General features: G+C 46.6%; 1 long non-coding RNA gene across 1 annotated transcript; it reads left to right on the forward strand.

Moving 5' to 3' along the window:
* Positions 1-4,212: 4,212 nt before the first annotated feature.
* Positions 4,213-12,595, forward strand: LOC132244727 (uncharacterized). The gene is made up of 4 exons (XR_009456473.1): positions 4,213-4,832; positions 6,726-6,939; positions 7,069-7,210; positions 11,219-12,595. It is a non-coding gene; the product is annotated as an uncharacterized LOC132244727 (long non-coding RNA).
* The last annotated feature ends 1,088 nt before the right edge of the window (positions 12,596-13,683 follow it).

Here is a 13,683-nt window from a genome sequence, read left to right on the forward strand (position 1 = left end):
TGTAACTTGTATAAGCACCCTATAGCTCTTGTATTTTCTTCTGTATAAATATTAAAAAATGTCAGGTATATAGGAGGCCTGAGGAAAAAGCAATTGAAATGAAAAGAAAGGCTCTTATTGAGTTCAGTAGGCTTAATGTTGGACCCTGTTATATTAAGTAGGAGACCCTTTCAGTACTGGAAGCCTGATTTCTGGGGTCACCTTAGAACTGGGCAGGATGAAGCGCTGGAGAACTGAGGGTTGTCTTGCATAGAGCTGGTTGAGCAATGGCTTTCATCCTGTTCTAGTCCATAGTTAAACCAACACATCTCCACAGAAAAGGAGGAGAGTTCTCTCTTGGATCTTAGAAACCTTTTGATTGAAGATGATGTTTATGCAATAAGTTTCCATGAAAAAGTGGTATTTTTCATTTAAATCTTTAAAAAAAAAATCAAACCACACCTAGCTGGGATGAATAGTAGGCACACCAGAGGGTAGGGCTAGGATTCATAGATTTCATAGACATTAGGGCTGGAAGGGACCTTGGAAGATCATTGACTCCAGCCTCCTGCCCCAGGGGCAGGAAATGAGCTAGGGTCAAAGGAACCCAGCAAGATAAGCATCCAAACATTTCTTAACAGAGTCCAGAGTAGGTGCTTGCACTACCTCTGGAAGGAGTCTATTTCAGGCCTTGGGAGCTCAGACAGTAAAGCAATTTTTCCTTATGTCCAGCCCAAAATGGTCTTGGAGGAGTTTATGACTGTTGGACCTTGTCATCCCTTGGGGTACTGTGGTGAACTGTGGATTCCTCCAGATCCTGATGTACACCCCTTTTATACTTATAGGCTGCTACCAGGCCACCCCTGTGCCTGTATTTTTCCAGGCTGAAGAGTCCCATGGCTCTCAGCCTGTCTTCATAAGGCCAGTTCTCTTGCCCTCTGATCATACATGTGGCTCTCCTCTGGACTCTCTCAAACTTCTCCACACCCTTCTTGAATTGTGGAGCCCAGAATTGGATGCAGTACTCCAGCTGTGGCCTCACCAAAGCTAAGTACAGCAGAAGTATGTAGATGACATCCTGAGATTTGCTTGAGAAGCATCTATGGATGCAAGCAAGAGTTTTGTTCACTTTACCAGCCGTGACATCGCATTGGTGACTCATATTCATCTTGTGGTCAATCATGACCCCCAAGTCCCTTTTGGCTGTGATGCTAGCACGCATAGCACTGCCAAACCTATAAGCGTGATGCGGGTTTTTCCCCCAAGGCGGAGTACCTGGTATTTTTCCATATTGAATGTCATCAGGTTTTTAACCGCCCGCTTTATAGGCCCAGCAAAGTCAGCCTGGATCACCAGCCTATCCTCGGGTGTGGATGCTCTACTCGAAAGTTTTGTGTCATTGGCGAACTTGGCCAGTCTGCTTCTGACAGCAGTGTCCACATCATTAATAAAGGTGTTAAAGAGTACAGGTTCAAGGATGGAGCCTTGTGGGACACCACTGGTCATGGAACACCATGATGATTCACTTCTGTTGACTACTGCTCTCTGGGTCCGACCTTGGAGCCAATGCCCCAGCCATCAGACTTCTGTAGCTGAAGCCGCAGTTGGCCAATTTTTCCATGAGAAGATCATGAGACACCAGATCAAAGGCTTTTTTCAAGTCCAGATATATGACATCAATATCTTTTCCCTTGTCCAGGTGATATGCCATCTGGTCATAGAAAGAAATGAGACTGGTCAGGCAAGACCTATCTGAAACAAACCCATGCTGGCTGTCCTTCAGGATGTTGCCTTCTGATGGCTTGTCAAGAATGTTCTCTTTGATAATTTTTTCCAATATCTTCCCAGGGATTAAGGTCAAGCTCATTGGCCTGTAATTCCCCAGATCTACTTTCCTCCCTTCTTGAAGATAGGCACCACACTGGCCTTCTTCTAATCTTCAGGTACTTCATCTGAGCACCACGAGTTCTTAAATATCCTTGCCAGTGACTGGGCTATGATGCCTGCCAGCTCCTTAAGTACCCTAGGGTGCAATCTGTCAGAACCAGTTGACTTGAAGGTGCCCAGCCTCTCAAGGTTTTGGACACCTTCATGTATCCAATTCAGAGAGACCTTCAAAATTGGAGGATTGGGCCAAAAGAAATCTCATGGGTTGTGTCCAGACAAGCATGGCCGTGCTGTATGTGGTGCTGCAAACATGCCTGCAATGCTACCTACCACACTGTCAACTGTTCTCCATGCTGTAAGGGCATGCAGCCCATGTGGGCACTGCTCTGGTTTTTTTCCCCATGGTTTTTTTTTTTTTTTTAATCCCTGACTGCACCATGCTACATTGCTCTCCATTCATTTTATCCAATGAATATTAAATGCAGGGACCAGTGGCTCCTCTTCAAAAGGGTGGGGTTGGTTTGGGTAATGGCAGCATGCTCATAGTGCATTTTGCTGGGAAGTTGTAAAGATGCAAAATCAAACCCTTTTCAGCAAGGGGGACATCTCTTGCTTATTGGGCATGTGCCCTAATCCTTCAGCTACTGGACCTACAACACAGGAGGGTCTGCCTCCTGATCTTTTTTCTCCTAGAACTAATATTGTGTGTAGGTAGCTATGTACTTGTCTGGTCAGTGCATAGGTTATGGCATGTGCTCAGTCTGTGTGTGCCCACTTAAGCATCCATGTTACAGGTTTAATAGGCTTGCTAACTATGCATAAGAGCCAAAACAGACACTTATGCTGGGTAACTGCCATTTGGGCACAAAAAGGGTAATAGAATTCTTCCCAATATCAACAACATCTCTGCAGGTCAAATTACAGGTGACAGATTTCCTACTAAGTCCTTGCCAGGGGAATTTAATAGCTGTTGGAAAGGTTCAAGAATTAATTTCATTAGATGCCTCCTGTTACTGGCTGGCTGACAGGTGAAAGGGTTATGGATGCTGAGGATGCATTAGCATGAAGGTGGGGGGCTATTTTTCTTATCTGACTGCCCTCCCAGATAGGCCATTGCACCCTGTAGTTTTTGGTTAGCTGTGGAGAAAGGCAAAAGGAAACTCCAGACTGGCTACAGAGCACAGATGCTTCCCCTCTGGTGTTTAATGTAATTAATTTATGTTTGTTGAAATAAAGCCAATTAACCTGGCTTATCTCTTTATCAATCATGCTTCTGCTCCCATTATTCAGCTAGAGAAATGGCATCATTTGTTTTACGGTAGACAGAAGGAACAATTAAAGCCAACCTGTGGATGGGGCTGCCTGCAAGAGGCAGCGCAAGGGGAAGACAAGAAGTAGATTTTTATAACTGAGGACACAGCATACAGGTGGCTTTATATTTTAAATGTCTGCTGCTTTACTCTATTATCCTTATTTTACATGGGAAAAACCAACACACAAAGAAATCAAGTGGTTTGCTCAAAGGCGCAGTGGAAACAGTGTTTGCATGAAGACATCTTTAAAAGTTTTGATTCCCAGGCTAAATACAGAGTCAAAAAGCCCAAGGCTGGATGGATTAAATCTTCACAGGTTAGTCTAAGCTGGGTAGGTTGCTATGATAAAAAAGTGAACAGACATTCACTTTTGATTCCAGAAATACAGCCACATGCTTGCAGTGGCCTAGGCCTAGAGCACACCTCCCTGCTTGGCTGGAGCAAACAGCTTGGACCAAGGCTCTGTGTGGCTGGTTCTTAAAAACCTCCAAGGATGGTTCTATAATTTCTCTGGGTAACCTCTTCCACTGCTTTACTACCCCCCAATGAGAAAGTTTTGCCTGATATCCAACCTAAATGTCTCTTGCTGCAACTTGAAACCATTGCTCCTTGTTCTGTCATCTGCCACCACTGAGAACAGTCCAGCTCCATCCTCTTTAGAACCGTCCATCAGGTAATTGAAGGCTGCTATTAAATCCCTTCTCAGCCTTTTCTTTTCCAGACTAAATAAGCCCAGTTCCCTCAGCCTCTCCTCGTAAGTCATGTGTCCCAGCTCTCTAACCATTTTCATTGCCCGCCACTGGACTCCTTCTGTAGTGTGGGACCCAAACCTGGACACAGTACTCCAGATGTGGCTTCACCAGTGATGAATAGAGAGGATTAATCACTTCGTGATCTTCTGGCAACACTTCTATCAATGCAACCCAGTACACCGTTAGCCTTCTCAGCAACAAGGGCACACTGTTGGCTCATATTAAGCTTATTGTCCACTGTAACCTGCAGGTCCTTTTCTGTAGAGTTGCGGCCTAGTCAGTCACCAGCCTGTACTTGTACATGGGATTGTTCTGTCCTGTGCTAAGTGCAGGACTTTGCACTTGTCCTTATTGAACTTCATGAGATGTCTTTTGGTCCAATCCTCCAATTTGTCTAGGTCTCTCTGAATCCTAACCCTGCCCTCCAGCATATCTACTACTTCCCCCTCAGCTTGGTGTCACCTGAAAACATGCTGACGGTGCACTGTATGACATTTTTCACTTCATTGATGAAGATACTGAAAAAAAACCAGCCCCAGAACCGACCCCCAGGGCACTCCACTTACTACTGGCTGCCAAATGAACATCAATCCGTTGACTACTACTCTCTGAACCCAATGATCCAGGCAGTTTTCTATCCACCTTACAGTCCATTCATTCAGCCTGTACTTCCTTAGTTTGCCTGCAAGAATATTGTGGGAGACTGAATCAAAATACACCCACTGGTCTCCCTGCATCCACAGAACCAGTCACCTCATCATAGGAGGCAATCAGATTGGTCAGGAATGATTTGCCCTTGGTGAATCCATGCTGACTATTCCTACTTACTGTCTTTTCCTCCAGGTGCTTAGAAATGGATTCCTTGAGGAGGATCTGCTTCATGACTTTTCCAGAGACTGAGGTGAGGCTGACTGGTTTGTAGTTCCCTGGATCTACAGGGAACTACTTTTTCCCTTTCTTAAATATGGGCAGTATATTTTCCCTTTTCCAATCCAGGACCTCTCCCAATCACCATGAGTTTTCAAAGATTATGGCCAGTGGCTCTGCAATCACATTGGCCAACTCTCTTAGCACCCTTGGGTGCATCCCATCTGGTCCCATGGATTTGTATATGTCCAGCTTTTTTAAATAGTCTCTAACCTGTTCTTTCACCACTGTTGGGTGCTCACCTCCTCCCTAAACTGTGCTGCCCGGTACAGTAGTCTGGGACCTGACCTTGCCAGTGAAGACTGAGGTGAAAAAGGCATTGAGCACTTCAGCCTTTTCTGCATCCTCTGTCACTATGTTGCTGCCCCCATTTAGTAAGGGACCCATACTTTCCCTGATCCTCCTCTTGCTACTGACGTATTTGTAGAAAGCCTTGTTACCCTTCACACCCCAGCAGTTTTTAATGTGCTAATAGTTTCCATCATGTCCATGACTTACTGGGACAGGACAAGGAGTATGTGCTAGGAATGGTGAAGTGGTAAAAAAAATTTGGGTAACATGGGAGAGGAGAGCAGAGAAGGGAAAAAACATACCGATCTTCTTTACACATGTTTAAAGTTACTGTAACCACCATCCAAGAAAACTGTCAAGACTTTGGAACATACGCCATGCTCTAAACATTTCAATGTATGACCAAAACTTCTATTCCACTATAATAACATGTATAGCAGGAAAAGAAATGCCTACACGTTGCAGAGAGTCCTTTAGTTTTCACCTTGCCACATTAACATCTCTGCTGCATATCCTACATGATAACCATATTTGCCTAACTGATCACTAACTCCTACAAAGATTATTTCTCTTTATGTTTAAAGGTTAGGAAATTCAATAACAAAAACCTTCGTTAGCAGAGTTAATGTTTCCTGGTAGTATTTGTGCCTCCTGAAAACACTAAGTTAACTCCCAACATGGAGAAAATACAGAGATTTCAGGCTAATTTTCATTTAGGCTTATTAGTGTGTTTTGCAATTGGTTACCTATGTCACATAGCATTGTTTTCCTTCTTTCACTGGAGAATTTAAACTTTTTAGCAGGAGAAAAATAAACAATGAATAATGGGTAAACATAATGTACTCCTGGCTACTGCTGCTATTTTAAGTCATTCTACAGCAGTGGTAGGCAACCCCCAGCACAGGTGCCACAGTGTGGTGCATGAAGGCATTTTGTTTGGCACATGTATGTCAGGGCAGATGGCAAGGAAGGGGCCAGGTTTGCGCTGCCACAATAAAGATCGGGCCCCTCACAGCTCCCGGGCCATCTACCCCTGGAACACCAACATCTTATAAGTTGAGGTTGTGAGTGTTTTGGGCACTCTGCCCAAAAGCGTTGCTGGATGTCCCTGTTCTAAAGTGTTTGTCATTAAGGCATCTGCATGTTGCATCTTTTCTTTTGACAAGAATTTTGATTTGAAAAAGATAAGACTAAATCCCCTATGGATGAGCTTTTAGAGATTCGCCCATCACTATGTATCTTTTTTAGGGCTGCTAAGAGCTGGGAATGTTTTTCCAAACTAGTCATCATGTACAGATAAAAACTATAAATCAAGGGGTTATTTTCCTATGGGTTTACTGTTAGAGTGTACAAATATATAAATTAAACTCAGCTTGCTCTATTGGATGTCCTGTAAACCTGTGGTGATGTCTGTAGAACATTGCTATATTCTCTTTTGAATGTTGTCATAGAAAGCACAGCTGGATTAATACAAGCTCCATGTCAAATGAGCTTCTTCTTCATAATATTTCTGTACAGCATTTATAGATTATTTCTCTTTAAAAATTGTTTGGTTTTTTGCTTGTTTTTTTAACAGAACAATTCTGTAAGGTCAGAAATGAGATGCACGAAGACCACCAGTTCCAGAGAGCTATTAGTATACCAGTAATTGTAGAGAAATTGGAGAGAAAATACAAAATAAATTTCTCCTTCTCCAGAAAGAGTTCATGTTTCAGACAGAAAGCAGAAGAGACAGTCAAGACCAAATTTTATTTGAAAATCTGTCATGCTCAGCAGATGCACATGTGGGTGTAAGTTGGTGCATCTACACATACCATTAAGGCAGGGGAGGGCAAAGTATGGCCTGTGGGCCAGATCCGGCCCACCAGGCAATTTCATCCAGCCCATGGACACCCACCAATTAATTTTATCCTGCCCAGGCTGCGTGCCTTACTCCCATGATGGTGCACGGAAGGGCCTGGCAAGGCCAGCACTTAGCTTCTGGGCAGGCCTGCTGCTGCCACTATTGGATCCTACAGCTCCTCCTGGTCTCCTTGCTGCAGCGCTAACTCTGGGCAGCAGGTAAGGAAGCGTCAGGGGTGGAAGTGGGGAGAGCTGCAGTGGGGGTTGGGGGAGGAAGCTGCAGCTGGGTGGGAGTGGGGTGCAGGACCATGGAGCCTGCATGTGGGGGAGGGGGGGGCATGGGTGGGCAGGGTGTGGGTGTGAGGGAAGGTGGAGGAGTGTGGGGGCCCCCCCACACACACACACACTCCCCACCATGGTGCACAACTCCTGGCACTGGCAGCAGCAGCAGGACCAGGTAGTGGGCCCTCAGGGTGCTCATGGCCTGCGTGACTCCTGCTGCCTGCCAGCACATGGCTCCAGCTAGTGCTGCACATGGTGGCAAAGAGTGCATCCAGGCTGGCTCACCTCTATGGTGCAGGGCTCCCTGCAGTGCAAATGCAGCTCACAGCACTTGTTCACCACGGGGGGAATCCCTGCACGATGGAGCTGGCTGCCTTCTCCATGTGCAGCTGCCACGACTCTGCCAGAAGTGGTGGGGAGCCCTGCCACCTGCTTCCATGGCAGCAAGGAGCAGGGAAAGCAACTGACTCCATGGGCTTCCCCTCAGTGGAGCATCAGTGCCAGGACCTTCACATGCTCCGCGGGGCGTTCGGCAAGATAGAGGAGGGCTGGCCTGGCTGTGCTCCTTGCTACCCTGAGTAGCTTTGGTTGGAGTTGCATGCTGCCAGGCAGCAGTGCCTGCACAGGCCACAAGTGCCCCAAGGACCCACTGCCTCCTGCTGCAGTGGGGGGCTGTGCGCCATGGGGAGAGTGTGTGTGGGGGGTCCCCACGCCCTGCACTCTCCCTCATATCCCATACACCCATAACCTGCTCCCACAACCCCCCCCACATATACGCCCCTGCAACATACCCTATGTTCCCCATATACAGCCACATCCCCTCACAACCCCCCCATGCATAGCCCCTACACCCAACCATACACATGCATCCACCCCAGCCACACCTTGCAAATGTTTTATTTTGTTGCATCCCAAAATCATTTAACGGGCAATATGCCACCAACAGTGCAAACAGTCGCACCATTAAAGTGGTGGAAAAGGGCATTTAACCCACTTTAGCAGCCAATTTTGTGGTATGTACAAAAGCCCACATAGACCAGTTTCAAAAGGGTAGAACCCAGTCTAAGATAGACCTGGATGGATTTAATATTAGACTTAATCAGTTTAGGATACGCCAGTCCTAGATCCCTAAGCTCATCACTGTAGTTCATTGTCCTCCATCATCTCAGGCACTCCTTACAGGACGTTGTGCTAGCCTTGGCTGGTGCTCATCTCCTCTGGGTGAGTGCTGGGCCAGCCTCACCCCTGAGCTTCAAGAATATCTTGAAGCACACCCTAGCCCTGAGCCAGCAAGCTGGGGGGGGGGGGGGGGCAGCATGGCAGGGGGCTCCACTTCTCCCTTCCCCACCCCCAGTTCCCAGCACAGTGGAAATCCACACAGCCCTGGCCTCAGCTCTCCCAGACTGGAGCCAGCATAGCTGGGGGGTGGGGGCACATGGTGAGGGGTTCTGTTTCTGCCCCCTCAGCCTTCTCTGACAGCTAACAGCTGGTGGGCGTGTGGGATGGGGGCTGTGCTGGCCAATTGGGGTGGCTGGTTACTTATCTGGGCTCAGAATTCTCCAGCAGCTCACTGGGAGTGCCCCAGGCTGCTAGCCTCAGCCAGTGCAGACTGCCTCCATGCCCCCCTCCCAAGGGCGAACATGAATCCTGTTCACTCATGAACTAATCTAGGGCAGAGGTTCCCAACCCCTGGACCGTGAAAAGTTGGCTGCCAGTGTGCAGGAAGGTTGGCTGCCGGACCGGAAGTCTGGAAGTGACTGGCATACTGCAGACCGGCAGCCAGCCCTTTTTTATACTGAGCAGAAAAAAACAGCTCTGCAGTATGTTGGCCATTTCCAGACCGCAGTTTGCTGGTCCTCAGTTTGCCGGTCCATGGTCGCTTCTGGTCCGCAGTCACTTCTGGTCTGTGGTTTGCTGGTCCATGATCTAAAAAGGTAGGGAACCCCTGATTTAGGGTACTGAGAAGAAGCCATAGAAGTTAGTGCAAATCCACCTCAGGTTTTTTTAATCTCTAGCCCAAGAGATTAACCTCTAGCACGTATATGCAAATATATATTATTCCTTCTCCCACCATAATGCCTACTTTCCCACACCCTCTTTTCATTAAATGGTAGATTAGGATAGAAATGGGCAGAAAAAGTACCCACCACTTAGTAGTGTCTTTTGCATCTGAGCACAGACTTTGGTGGGGAGTACAACATTGGTACCTAGACAACCCAGACCAAGGCATGTTGATAGAGTCAGAGCAAACTAAGTCGTTTTGGGGAACTGTTATTTAAGAGACCATTGGAACTGGAATTGGCTGTTGTGTTGTGCTGAGGCTCACATTGCACAATGCTGATCAGCTGGAACCGAGACACTGAATAAAGCACAAAGAACAATCTGTCTGAGCTCACAAATCCCAGGAAACTGAGTGAATCATTGCTTAGAAGGGAAGACTGGTAGAGGGGATAAGGTCCAGATATGTAAAGATACCTAGCTCACATTCACATCAGCCAGACTCAGACTGATCCATAGCTTCTCATGACTTGGACTGCTTTTTGTAAAATGGGTAAAATGTTACCTCCTTCTCTGAATAGTATCACATTTAAGACAAGGTAACAGTTTGTATAATTAGGACATGTCTACATAATCAAATGATTAGGCAAATCATTTGGAGGGAAGTTTGGCCTAGATGATCTTATGAAGTCCCTTCCAGCTCTGTTTTACTGTGATTCTGAGACTGCTCTAAGGAGCACCATGTTGAAGCAGGCCACACCCCACATATTGGAGCCATTTTAGCAAGACACACAAAGACTGCACCAATGTACTGTCTCTCTCTTGGGCACACTTGTAGGTATGTGGCCAATGATATACCAAAATGGCTACAGCATGTCCACTCTGAAAAGAAGAACAGTCAGTGCCACATGCCTTGACTTAGTTGCAGCAATCTTTAGCATGCTCCTTTGTTGGTATAGGCATGCCCTCAGAGTGTCTTTCTTTTTCTAGTGAAGTGAATTAATTTAATTTGTAACAACTTTGTGGCATACCATGCCTTCTGCTCCACTGGTTGCTCTAGATAGACCATCATCCTGCTACTCTGAGCAGTTAGTGGAAGTCTTTTTTGCTCCATTAGTAGCAGTCAGTGTTGCCTTATGGACAGCCCAGGTGTCCAACCCTGCTTAGATCTCATGTAGATGATAGGGGTCTTAAAACAGTTCCTCTGAGTGTTTAAGCAAAGGTTGACCATGTATTGACCTTTGTATGTTATCATAACATGCAGAGAAAAATGTTTGAATTCAAATAGCTGCTACCAGTCTCTATGGAGAATGTGATGGAATGTTTGGCCTTACAAAGAAAGTTAAATTGGATAAATAAAGTTCTGAAGCATTTGGGTCAGCAAATACAAGGAACATTTTAGAGTGCATCTTGTTTTTTGCAGCACTCTATATAAAAAGTTTTATATAGAGGCACAAAACTATCTTGATGTGAAGAGATTTGAAATGCATACTGCATAGAAAGTGATTTCACAGCTTGCTGAAATCACAGCAAGAGATTAACAGTACATAGTGTAATAAAATGATTACATACTTCATAAGGGTGGAAAGCATACACACTTGATAGAGAGGGACTCCTAGATGCTGAGGTTGGGAAGTATCTCACGGATTATCTATTCTATCACCCATCCTGATGCTAGCACAAGATTATAGCTTTCTGTAGAAGTGTTTTACTTAAACTCCGCTGGGTGGTGATGAGGTTTCAACACTCTATGAGAAAATCACTGAACTTCTCCATTGGCAAAATATGAAAACTCCCCTTTCATTTACTCCCATAATATCACCTTCATTCATTCCTTTCTCTGTCTTCATAGGCAGGTATTGTCACATCCTAGGTCTTCCTTTAAACCAGTTACTAATTTTAAAATACTGTACTATGTTGCTAATTGCTTTTGTATATTGATTTCAGGATTAATTGTACCCCTGCTGAAGACAATGACAAACGTCTAACTGACTCTGTGAGCAGAACTGGGACTTTTGTGTTTAAATGACTTAGTGTCAAGTTGATTTAGAGCAGGGGTTATCAAGCAGGGGTACACATACCCCTAGAGGTACTTGGAAAGGTCATAGGGGGTATGTACGGGTGAGTAGGGATACAGCATGCTCCAGGGCATGGCAGTGGTGTCTCCCCCAATGCGTTCCCACACATTGCCTCTTACCTGGCGGAGGGGAAGGGCACGCTAGGTGCTGCTGGCCCCAGGCGGCATACCACAGTGCCTCCCCACCCCCCACCCCAGCTTGCTGTTTTGATTGGCCGCCGACTCACTGCTCTTGGCCAATAGCTGACAGCGAGGAGGTGCTTCAGCCACCCCCTGCCTGCAGAGCCACGAGGGCAGCAAGGTGCAAAGGGTCCGAAGGCTGGGGGGAAGTGTGTTTCTGTGCCTGCTCCCAGGAACAGGGTGGGAGGGGGTGCCAGGGCAGCAGCACTCCTCTGCGGATGGACATGGGGCAGCGCGGTTTGCACACAGAGGCCACTGCAGCCCACCACCCCAAGCCGCCGCCTCCCAGAAGCAGGGCTGGGGTGGGGGGCAAGGGCAGTGGCGCCCCTCTGCAGGCTGCGCAGGTGCCGCCTGGCTGGCCAGATGCAGGGGGGGCTCGCATGCAGTGCTCACTGCCTCATCCACCACCCTGCCCACAGCTGGTCAAACGTGCAGCTCCATGGTCTGCTGATGGGTGGTGTGTGATTGGCTGGGTGTGAGGCCTGTCAGCAGCCCATGGAGCCACATGTGTGACCGGCCATTGGAAAGCGGAGCACAGTGGTGGTGTGGGGCAGTGCGTGGCAGCAGCAGTCACTGTGTGTGAGCTTCCACCCCTCTCCTGCACCCAGCTACAACCAGCAGAAGGGATACACTTCTTTAAAAAGGTTGAAAACCCCTTATTTAGAGCAATATTTTGAAAAGGGCTCACATCCATGCATTGAGGCCAAATTATCCAAAAAATTCAGCATGTGAGGTGATGAGGTCCTTTGAATATCTGGTCATTAATGTTGCAGTAAGAACTACTAAGCACAGAGCACTGCTGCACATTTGTCCTAATTTAAGTGTTTAAATGCAAGTTGCCCTCTTCTGAAAAAAAATGGTGACAGGTGTCACAATAAGATTTTTTTATTTTTAAATCTAGCCCTAAATGTGTGCTTGAAATGAGAACTGAGTGCTTGAAAATTGGGCCTTGAGATCTTCTGAAAACACTTAAAGGTAAATTCATAAGGATAAGGACATTGGCTACAGTAGTTTAGCTTGTAAAATACCACATATATTTATAATAACATAAATATACAATAAACAATATAAAGGAATTCTTGAACTTGTCTGTTTAGCTGTGTGTTTGGTTTAGATTTAGGTTCTTCGTCTTTGAAGAACTCCCTATGTTACGCTTGTTTTGTCACATTCCCACTTTTTCATGTCCAAGACAGGTCAAAAGAAAGTGTCTCTGTCTTTATTCACACACTGTCTACACCTTCAGTCATCACCAAAGTAAGAGTTCCCATCAAACAGCCAATCTCCAAAGCTGTTCCTGCTCTCAAAGCTGGGAGTTGTTGTTGGTGTGCAGGAGAGCAACAAACACACTGGGCACATCCAGAGGAGTGTGGTTGTGCAGTATGCAATGATGCAAACACATTTGCAGCGCCACATACCACACAGTCCAGTGTTCTCCACTCTGCAAGGGCACACTGCCCAAATGTGTGCTGCACCAGGGTTTTTTTTTTTGCAGTTTTTTTGACCCCTGGATATCCAGGGGTCAAAAAAACCTGCAGGACCCCCCCCCCCCCCCCAAACAAGTCATGGTTGGCTAGTGCATGCTGCTGAAAAGTGGAGCCTGGCTGCCCCAAGCTGTGCTCTGTTGCCAGCCAGGCTCTGTGCAGCAGAATCGCCACAGCTGCAGTCCTGGGAGGCCCCCAGGACCCTAAGTAAGGCTGCTGGGGCCAGCACAGTGCTGTCCTCAGCTTCCCCTACTGCCTCCAGGGCAACTTGCCACGTGCCAAAGTGAGCGTGGCATGGGCATTCCCCAGGGACAAGTAGCAGCAGTGCATCTTGCGCTGCCTCTACTTGTCCCCAGGGAACCAATGTCTACACATATCTGGACACGACCACTGACAGCAATGGTGACAGGAGACAATGCCACAGTCCTCTACTTCCCTGTCTCTTCTTGGGATCTTAACTGTAGCTCAGCCTTATGCTGTTTGTATTGGATGTTTATGATTTTCCTTCCATATGTGAAAAACCCTGTGTACATATAATCTGCGTTGAACAGATACCTGTATTTGTTGATGAGCTGACAGTCAGAAGACCTAAGACCTTTAGGGCCTTATTAAACCTTATGCTGTGAGCCATATAAATGTTGATCAGTTTTAGTGCTAGTTTAGAGTTTGGAGCA

Source organism: Alligator mississippiensis, chromosome 1, assembly GCF_030867095.1.
Source record: "Alligator mississippiensis isolate rAllMis1 chromosome 1, rAllMis1, whole genome shotgun sequence".
Taxonomy (NCBI): domain Eukaryota; kingdom Metazoa; phylum Chordata; order Crocodylia; family Alligatoridae; genus Alligator; species Alligator mississippiensis.